This window comes from Silurus meridionalis, chromosome 10, assembly GCF_014805685.1.
Source record: "Silurus meridionalis isolate SWU-2019-XX chromosome 10, ASM1480568v1, whole genome shotgun sequence".
Lineage (NCBI taxonomy): Eukaryota > Metazoa > Chordata > Actinopteri > Siluriformes > Siluridae > Silurus > Silurus meridionalis.
In genome coordinates, this window is record NC_060893.1 from 3,796,075 (window position 1) to 3,806,616 (window position 10,542).

Consider the following 10,542-nt stretch of genomic DNA (forward strand, 5'->3'; position numbering starts at 1 on the left):
GTACATTTGTTATTGTGAGATAAAAATGAGAAAAAACCCCAACCAAATAGAAATAATGCATGGTCTTTCCGGACTTCTGTACAAACAAAGCTGCAGCACAGGATAAGAACAATTACACTTCATACTCTATACTTCTACACTCATGATGAATTGGATGTGCGAACCACCCGACTCTTGAGTCAGCATGCAGTAACCTATGTCATGTAAATGCTGCATTGACCAGGCAAGTCTAGGTTTTTATGCCAGTGTACTAAATCTCTGAATTTGTATAACTTGCATAATTCTGCATCATACAAACATAATTTTACTGTCATGTTGCTGTTAAATGTTTCTTATTAAAAGTGCCTTATGAAGGTCTGTGCTCCCTGTGATTGTGCGTGCAGCCCTGTGCTGCCATCTGTTGGCGTGTTACAAAACTAGTTTAGAAACCTTTTAATACCACCTCATATTTAACACTGTGTACTGATAATTCAAGGGGAGATCCCCGCGTCGCTTTTCAACGTAGATGCCCATCCTATACACTTCAATGCAAATCCCTCATCTTCGGATTAGGGTTAGGGTTCGGGTTCGGGTTAGGGTTAGGGTTTGGGTTAGGGTTAGGGTTAGGGTTCGGGTCATCTTCGGATTTGGACGCAGCCGGGGGACAACCAACGAATCGGTCGTATGTAGTGGACATTTCGTAACATTATTATTATTTATTAAATATAGTATAAATAATCCGATACACTTATTATTAGCAATAATAAGTGTTTATTAATATAACTAATATTTATTATAAATAATAAGTGATTAAGTGTATAGGACGGCCATCTACGTTGAAAAGTGACACAAAGGGGCTCCCTTCTGCATCGGATGTCTACGCCATCCGAGGCAACGTAGATATGTGACGATGTGGGGTGAGACTGGCCTGAATCTGCAGTAACTGAAGGCAATAAAAAGAAGACAAAAGCCTGGAAAGTGTTTCACAATGATTTACGTTGTTGTAAATTTACTTATGCATTTGGATATATTGATTAAACAACATTTAAAGCTACACAATTTCCAATTTTTTTGAGACTACTTCAAGCCTCCTCTTAAAATGCTATGTTCCTTACACAGAGAAATAGAAAAACATGATTTTTTTAATGATTATTTCATAATATTATTAATATATTACTTTTTACAATCATTGAGATTTATGCTTTATAATTTTTGGTTCGATGTTTGTACTTTGCAGTAAAAACATTTGTTCTCAACATTAAACTGAAATGATGGGATTCTAAACTGAGCCCATTACAATAAGGTATGTTGCTAATTAAGAAGTAAGGAGACTTTCGAGATTTGTAACAAGCACTTCAAAGAATTTGTGGAAAAGTAAAAAAGTGGAGGATCATGTGGATCATGTTCACGCATGCCTTCTTCTTTGCACGATAGAGATTTAATCTGCATTTGTGCCTAACATGGCAAACTGTGTTCACAGTCAATGATTTCTGGAGTTGTTAATGAGCACATGCAGTGATTTTCATCACCACAAATAGGAGACACAGTCTTTCACAGATTGTTCTACCCATCTTTACTTCTGAGAGAATCTGCATCTCTTTTTTTTCTTCTTCTTTTGGATTCTCCCATTAGGGGTTGCCACAGCCGACCATCCATCTCCATACCCCCCCTGTCCTCTACATCTGCCTCTTTCAACCCAACTACCTGCATGTCTTCCCTCACCACATCTATAAACCTTGTCCTTGGCCTTCCTCTTTTCCTCCTTCCTGGTGGCTCCATCCTCAGCATTCTCCTACCGATATACCCCATGTCCCTCCTATGTCCTGCACCACCCTCACATACTTTTCTGACACTCCAGACTTCCTCATACAATACCACAACTCCTCTCTTGGCACTCTGTCGTACGCTTTCTCTAAATCCACAAACACACAATGCAACTCCTTTTGACCTTCTCTGTACTTCTACACCAACATTCTCAAAGCAAATAATGCATCTGTGGTGCTCTGCCTCGGCATAAAACCATACTGCTGCTCACAGATGGTCACCTCTTCTCTCAGCCTGGCTTCCGCTACTCTTTCCCATAACTTCATGGCGTGACTGATCAACTTAATTCCCCTGTAGTTTCTGCAGGTCTGCACATCTCCCTTATTCTTAAAGATCGGTACCAGCACACTCCTTCTCCATTCTCAGGCATCTTCTCACCTTCCAAAATCCTGTTAAACAATCTTGTTAACAACTCCACAGCATCTCTCCTAAACATCTCCACGCTTCTACCGGTATGTCATCCAGTCCAATCGACTTTCCACTCTTCATCCTCTTCATCGCTGCTCTCACTTCCTCCTTACTGAACCTATCCACTTCCTGCTTCACCATCTCCACACCATCCAACCTTCTCTCTCTCTCTCTCTCTCTCTCTCTCTCTCTCATTTTCCTCATTTGGAAATCCTAACAATCCCAACAAGTGCTAAAGAAATATTTAAAGTGCAAATAATTGAAATGTCCAAATACTATTGTGTGCAATACAGTATATGTGCCAGTCGAGATAAAAATTATGTGTAACACATTAATTGCTCAGTAAAAAAAACCAGATGTTTACAAATTAAAAATACATTTCTTTACGTAATCCAAATTTTGCAACACATATTTTTGTATTAGTCACGTTTTTATATTATACAGTACTTTATTATAAATGTTAGCATTTCAGTACTATAGCTTTGTTGATGACACAGTATTAAGTTGTTTTTTTAACTTCTCTAAATGCAGAGATAATAAAGTGCTCATACCTGGGTAATGTGAACACCTGCTCTGTAATCAGTCACTGGCCAGGTGCTGTGAGGGCAAGACCTCGGTCACGGTACATGTGGTGTCACTGTATTCGAGTGTAATAAACACAGATGGCCATGTGGTTCATTAAAGGGGCAGTGAGAGCGAGAAACATGCTTGTGGTTGTGATGGTTCTAGGGATTATGAATTCAGAGCGAGTCATGAGTACCTCGCCTTGAGTAGGTTGCCATGGTTAATAGGGCTATAACTTCTAAAAGATTGCCCTGATTGACGACATTTCTGAGGCAGCGGGGGAGGATGCAAAACACTTAATGATTTTTTTCTAAACAGCCACGATGGCTGGAACATTGTTAATCGAACTGACACACACACACACACACACACACACACACACACACACACACACACATATATACACACACTTGTATATTTCGTCCCTCAGTGCATCTCTATGGGTCCCACTTCACATTCGTTCTTTATCATTAAGTAACAATACAAAAAGCAATTGAACTTTCTAACACTATCTAATCCTGAATCAAATAAAAGTACAACGATTGCTGAACAAAGACCATACCTTCAAAAGACCGCTTGCTTGACTAGAAAAGAGCAATAATAGTGTAATAAATTTATTGTGAATTATAGGCTGTATGAGATATAAACCTGATAATAATTGATTTACGACACTGTAGCATACAAGGTGATTTTAAAAAGTTTTGAAGACGAACTCTATTTACAAGAAAGTCCTTTATTTATCTACGTTTACACACTTTCACCTTCAAAATAGTCCCCTTGCACAGCAATACAGCGCTCCCAGCGTTCCTGCCACTTCTGGAATGTGTCCTGGAAATCTTCTTTGGGCAGCGTGTCAAGCACCTTCTCCTAGCTTTGTCTTCGGAAAGAGGGGAAAATCCGCAAATCTGGCGAGTTGGCTGGGTGAAGGAGTGAAATCATGTGGATTGTTCTCCGCCGATCATCACACACAAGTTGCCAAATGGTTTCGACATTTTTAAGGGTTAGCAAGCACAACTTAGCACTATCGATTTGGAAACGTTTTGATACCACCTGTTGGTATCTAATATCAATATGTTGATATGAAGCCTTTCTTTATTGTCACTGTTTAAATCCACTGACCTTACACATTCTATACAATGGAAACTTCAGGAATTTAAAGCTCTATAGCGTCAATAAGAGGCAAAAAATTGGATTTCTAGGTTATGTGTATAAAATCAATATGTATTAAGAAGGTTTGGGTTGTGTGTGTGTGGGGTAGTTTGATAATGGCCACCAGCGAGGTATCTAATGTCTCGGCAGTGACTGTTTCATTGGCATTTTTCAGTCTGAATGTTCTCTGATCTAATTGCTCAGCTGCAGCACGCTAAGGCTCTCCCAAGGCAAGCTCCATCAACAGTTGCTGTGGAACATTTCCCAGCTGAATGTGAGCTGACAGTCGAACTGTGATATGTAACTTTGGCTCCAGCACTATCTGCAAACCTCGTTTAGCCTTTATCAGACGCAGAGTCCTTCAGCAGGCTCCGAACTGTCTGTCCTGCAGTCTTAGAGCTGTACACAAAAAGTATTGGGACACCTGACTTTACCAGAGGTATGTGCTCCTTCCCAAAACCGTTAGCACACAACAGTATTGTATAGGAGGTTGTTTTATGTGGTAGCAAGAAATTTTTATTTTACTTGCACTAGGAGACCTAAAACCTGTTCCAGAATGACGGATATGGAGTGAATGATCTCCTGCTAGAGCACACTATCGAACACTTTTAGGATAAATGTGGATGCTGACTGCACCCCAGGCCTCCTCACTTGTGGCTGAATGAGCACAAATCTCCACACAAATCTAAAGGAACATTATTATAACAGCAAATGGAAACTAAATGAGGAATGGGATGATCAAAGAACACTAATCTAAAGCTCAGGTGTCCACAAACCTTTCTCCATAGTGTGTAGAAATGTACTTCCTTTTGGCTTGTTTTTGTGAGAAAAAATATATTCTGGTTAGAAAAAGAGTTATATTCCTTCTTTAGGATAAACTGTTTGGATATAGTATTACGACATTTTCTTTGCTTAATTTATACGTTTCCCATCCACATTACATCTTTACTAGCCTTTACCAGTCATGTTTTTCTTAAGGAACGCATTAAATAACCTGACCAAGTGACCACCAGGATAATTACCGTTACATGACATGCTAATTTGACCAAAAACCTGCTTTCTGGGTTCATCAGCTAGCTAGTTAGCTACATCAAACAGTAGATGATTCTGTATCCAGTTATACAGTGTGGACCAATATCATTATTTCATCACTGTGCAGGATCACAGTATCATTTTTTTTTGTTTAATAGCAAATGAAGTTATCTCAGGGTCAAATCTTTTTCTGCATGTTGCACATACGAGTTGATTTTGTGCTGCAGCAGCCAGAGGGGCTTGTGGATGGTTGTTCCTGTAATTGCATCATGCTTTTGGATTGTTCCACTTTTAATATACATCTCTATCAATGACAACTATGGGAATATAGACCCATTGTCACGGAATACCAGGCGTCAGAAACTTGTAAAGCAAGGTGAAATTTATTGATCTTAACAAAGCAAACAATGAAATATCAGAGGAGGGAGTGCTGGAAATAATAAACTTAGCTGAAGCGAGGTTTGTGAGAAGGGTATAGCAAGGAATACGGGAAACACTGGGGAACGCTGGAAGTCCAAGTGATCTGAGATATGTGTACTGTAGATCAGACGGCGAGTGAAGGGGAGAGGGATCTTTTAAAGGATGCTCGATTAAGAGGAAACAGGTGTAGGTGATTAGTACATTAGGGAGAGGCTGAGCAGGAGTGTTGATCGCTAGAGGGGGGCGTGGCTGGTGGTTCTCTTCCTTTTTTTTTGGTTGAAAAATAAGACATGCTGTTTTGAAATATTGTGTCCATGATTTCAGGAAATGAAAACAGAAAATACATTTCATTCTTATTCTGTCTTGACTTTAAAACAAGCAAATTATCCTTGTTTTGTTTTATTTTTAATTATTTTCTTTTAGACACAAATATAGAATGACCATACTAATGGCCACATTAGGGCCCACAGGTTCTTCTGCATGTGGCCATAAGTAAAAAACGTTCTATCTACACCTGCGTTCATTCAGAAACAAATCTTGTGTACCCAGAGTGAGGAGTGAGGTTTTAAATATCTTCTCTTAACCTGAGTGTAGACTGAAAAACAATCCCTAATTGCCCTGTGCATTTGAAAGTATCATAAGATCTCAGCCAGATGATAGCAGTTTATTTTGCAGAGGGGCAAGAACATGTACTTACCAATAATGTGCTACGAGGCCAGACCAAGCCGTTTGTATGTTTTTGTGCTTTCTAAACATCCCATTCCAAATTCAGTCTTCATTTACTGTTATAATAACCCCTACTCAAGATGTTCCCATCCATCCCAAAGGTGTTCAATAGGTTTGGAGCTCTTTAGCAGATCTTTCACTCCAACCCATGGAAATCATATCTACATGTATGCACAGGGGCATTGTCATGCTGGATAAGTTTTGGATCTCTTTGTTCAAGTAAAGAAGAAAAAGATATTCAATGCAAATTCTTCATGTCTGAGCTAAAGCTTTGGTCTAGAAGCAAATATGCACATATGAAAACATGAGGTGTCCCAATACTTTTGTCTATAAAGTGTATATTCAGGATAATAACCTTTTTTTAATTTTTAGAAATGTACTTTTGATACAAAGGCTCCTCTCATCATCATGCAACGTTCATGATCATTGACCTTGAAGCTTTATTCAGTTTAAATGTCAAGATCTACAAAATACAATAATCTTTTGCTCCTGGTTGTTATTTTAAGCTGTCAAATAACTTCCACTATAATCCACAGTATTCACCAATCATATTCTACATAGAAAAGGATTTTGGATTGATTTTGTTTGTGAATCACATTTAAATTGTTAAATCTCTCTTTTTTTTTTCGTCCAAATGTTCAAGTTCGAGTTCAAGTTTATTTCTATAGCACTTTACACAATGGATATTGTCTCAAAGCAGCTCTACAAAATGTAAGAATTAAAGTGAATGGTGTGTGTTTATCCCTGATGAGCAGCCTGGGCGACTGTGGCAGGAAAAATCTCCCTTAGATGAATGAGGAAGAAACCTTGAGAGGAACCAGACTAAAAAGGGAAACCCATTCTCATTTGGGTGATGAAAAGAGTGTGATTATAAATCTTAAAACAATACAAAACACCAGAGAATAAGAAATACTATTAATACCGAAGTGTGAGATTATGAATAAAGTCCTTTCTACAGTCTTTTACAGTCAATCAGTCAGAAGATTTTATGGAACCAGGAGCTACAAAGCAACTCATAAAATAGCTCAACATTTGAGATCATCATTGATTCAACACCAGCTTCTCCATGCCAGAGCCTTTAAAAAGTTGTAGAGGTTCAATGTCCAAACTCTACATGAAGTTAAATCCAAATGGTGCAGGTACGAACGTGACCCATGAAATGTTCTCGGCAGTTTATCAATTCATAGTAGCACATTATGAAAAGAAATGGGAAAAATAAATCCCAGTTCATTCTAATCAAGCCAGGGATTAAACAGATTTGACCTATGCTTCGGGATCTAGCATTGCAAGAAAAAAATCTCATGCAACCCTGTGTTGCCATGGAAATTAATTCAACCCATCTTGCCATGTATTTCATTTTATTGGAACCAATATATTCATATTATAATTTTGAACTATCCGCAATGATCCCTGAACTTAGTTTTAACCTTAGCGTATGTATTACCAGCAAATGAAATGGGATAATATGGGAAGCAGTTCTGGTAAAATTAGGGATTACTTTCTCAATTTACGTATATAATGTCTGTGCTTTAGAACATTTCAGATTATTAAAAGACCCCACACAATTATCTTTTAAGTTTTTGATAAAAACGGCTTTATAGATGAGGATCTGATCTTTTATACAGATATGCAATGTGTTTAAAATAAATGGTTCTCAAACTTTTTTCTGAGGGCCACATAATATTTTGTTTCTTTAATGGGGGCGGGTCTGTCTATAACAGGAAATGACATGTGACTACCAGTATTATTGTGGAGATGTGATTATGAATTTAAATGAAATTTTGCTTTCTAATGCTAGATTAGTTTATTTTGTTCCGCATTTGTACAGACATCAATTTTTGCCTATTAAAAGAACATTATTACTTAATCATAATGATTTTTTTATATTCATTGCTACTGAAATCATAACATTTATTTACTTAGGCATATGCACATATTTGGTGAGTTATTCGAACAAATAATAACTACAAAGCAAGCAAACAAACAAACATAACACTCCATGAAAATAGTACTGAACAAAAAAAAAATACAGTACTGAATCATGAAAATGTTCTAAAGGAAATAAATATGAATATATTTATTGTTAAATATAATAATATGACTGATAAATTCTAAATAATAAATATAATATTGCTATCTCAATGCAGCAAGTAGTCTCGAGTGTTAAAACCAACAACATGTGGCTTCAGTCATTCGCTTCTAGAGGCCACTCTCATAACAGCGGACCATGACAGTGGACCGTATGCCGGAAAAACTATCAGCATAGATTTTGCCGATAGCCGATAGTTCCAGCATTTTACTTCGAAAGCCAACCTTTATTATCAAATACAAATATATATATATATATATATATATATATATATATATATATATATATATATATATATATATATATATATATAAAACATCAAAATATTTCTCTGGCATTGTTTAGAGGGCCGTTCCATATGTGTATATTTTGCGTAGTTTGGGGACCCCTGGCCTAAATGCTACTAGAAATTCTTGCAAAAAAATTAAAAATAAAAATAATGTTAACACAAAAAAACATTCAGAAAACACTGTTCACCACGGACTAATAAACCACATTCCATGGATAACTAAACATCATGACGATAAATCATATTAGCTCATAAATCATATTGGATATAAATACTTATATACGATTTAGATCTGGGCTCTGACTGGGGCTTCTCAATAAATAATGATCCTCTTTTGAAGCTTTTCCATTGTTGACTTTGCTCGTTGTGCTGGAAGTTTTTTCCAAATATTCAGCTGTCTGACAGAAGCCTGCAGGTTTTGTGCCAGAACAGATTGCAGGTTGGAGAGATCCATGATCCCCTTTATCTTGACTAGAGCCCTAAAACATTTCAATTAGCTTTTTTCCCCCTATATGGCCTATATCACATAAAAGGTGTCAAAAGATCTGCCATGATTTCTTACAAAAAATGTGCAGGTGTGTTTTACTTCACTTTCTAAGAGAACAATACACAAGTAAACTACTACTTCTATCTACTGCTTAACCCCTGTTTGTCATCCTCCTTATGCACATTGGGTTGTTCTTTATTCTCTAAGAAGATATTCAGTTGCTTGGACTTTTTGGGACCCCAGCGGTATAGCAGTGAAGGAGTAGTTGAGCACTTCTTGTGCATGAAGGACGGTGTCTTGAAGACAGGGGGTAATTTCATGAATGAGCATAGACCAGTGTGTGTAATTAAATGATGCTGAATTTGATCTTTCTATGTTAGATAAAATTCAGCATCATTTAATTACACACACTGGTCTATGCTCAATGCTGAAATTACCCCCTGTCTTCAAGACACCGTCCTCCATGCACAAGAGGTGCTTAACTACTCCTTCACTGCTAAACAACTCCATTAGCAGGGTCTGATTTAGTAAAAGCCTTTGCGTCTGTTAAAAGGAGTCAGGAGAATGCAAAGGTTGTCCATTTAAAGCTCTTCTGACCTGAAAATCAGCATGTCAGCATGGCTCTGTACACTGGCCCACATCTGGTGTCCACTTTTTAATGAGGTCAGTCAGAGTGCTGCCTGAATAAATAGGTTAAAACCCACCATAATAGCCTGCTAGCCCCTGCACTTCCCATAGCCCAAGTAGAATCCCAGACACTGTATCTTACTTATGGCATGTAGGGCCTATTGTCACCCCCCCAATGGCTTCCACCACAATGCTTCACCCCCACGCCATACAGATAATTCACAGCCTTCCATAAAAAGGTTTAACACATTTATAAATCATTGCAAAATAACCTGTATTCAAGTTTGTAAACATATAATGTATATCAAACTTCAGCAGAAAAACAGGTACCGTATTTTTCGGACTATAAGCTGCTACTTTTTTCCCAAGTTTTGAACCCCGTGGCTTAAACAACGAAGCGGCTAATTTATGAATTTTTCCTGGGTTTTTCCCGGTTTCACAAACTTCAAGCCAAAAAACTGAACCCCATAACATTAGACCAATGAAATTTCTGAATGGAAACGAAAAAACGCACCTCACCTGTGTTCTGAGCTGCACGGCTTAGGGAAAAAAAAACTTCCATCGGGTGATTTTTAAACGCACGACGATGCCAAAAGATAAACTCCTGAGAGAAATAGTTGTGAAAGGAAGGAGGAAGACAGTGAACAATGACTTTCTTGGTCGGCTACTGTTTAGATACAAGCCGTTGTAACGCGTTGAGTCTGGGTTAAGGGAGAGCTCACTAACTCCAGTTGCAACAGAAATCATATAAGCACAGACAGGTTTCCAAAACTCTAAAATAATTTAGAAATGAGCATCAGAAAATAATAAGGACATAATCCTCAGTCTTACACACATGCAGTAATACCGGGAGAATGCAGTGGCATGCTATTCCCAAAATACCGCTATTCTCCTAAAGGAACATATTTCACCCATTACAACCTCTGTAACGTGTCTTTCGTTAAAGCC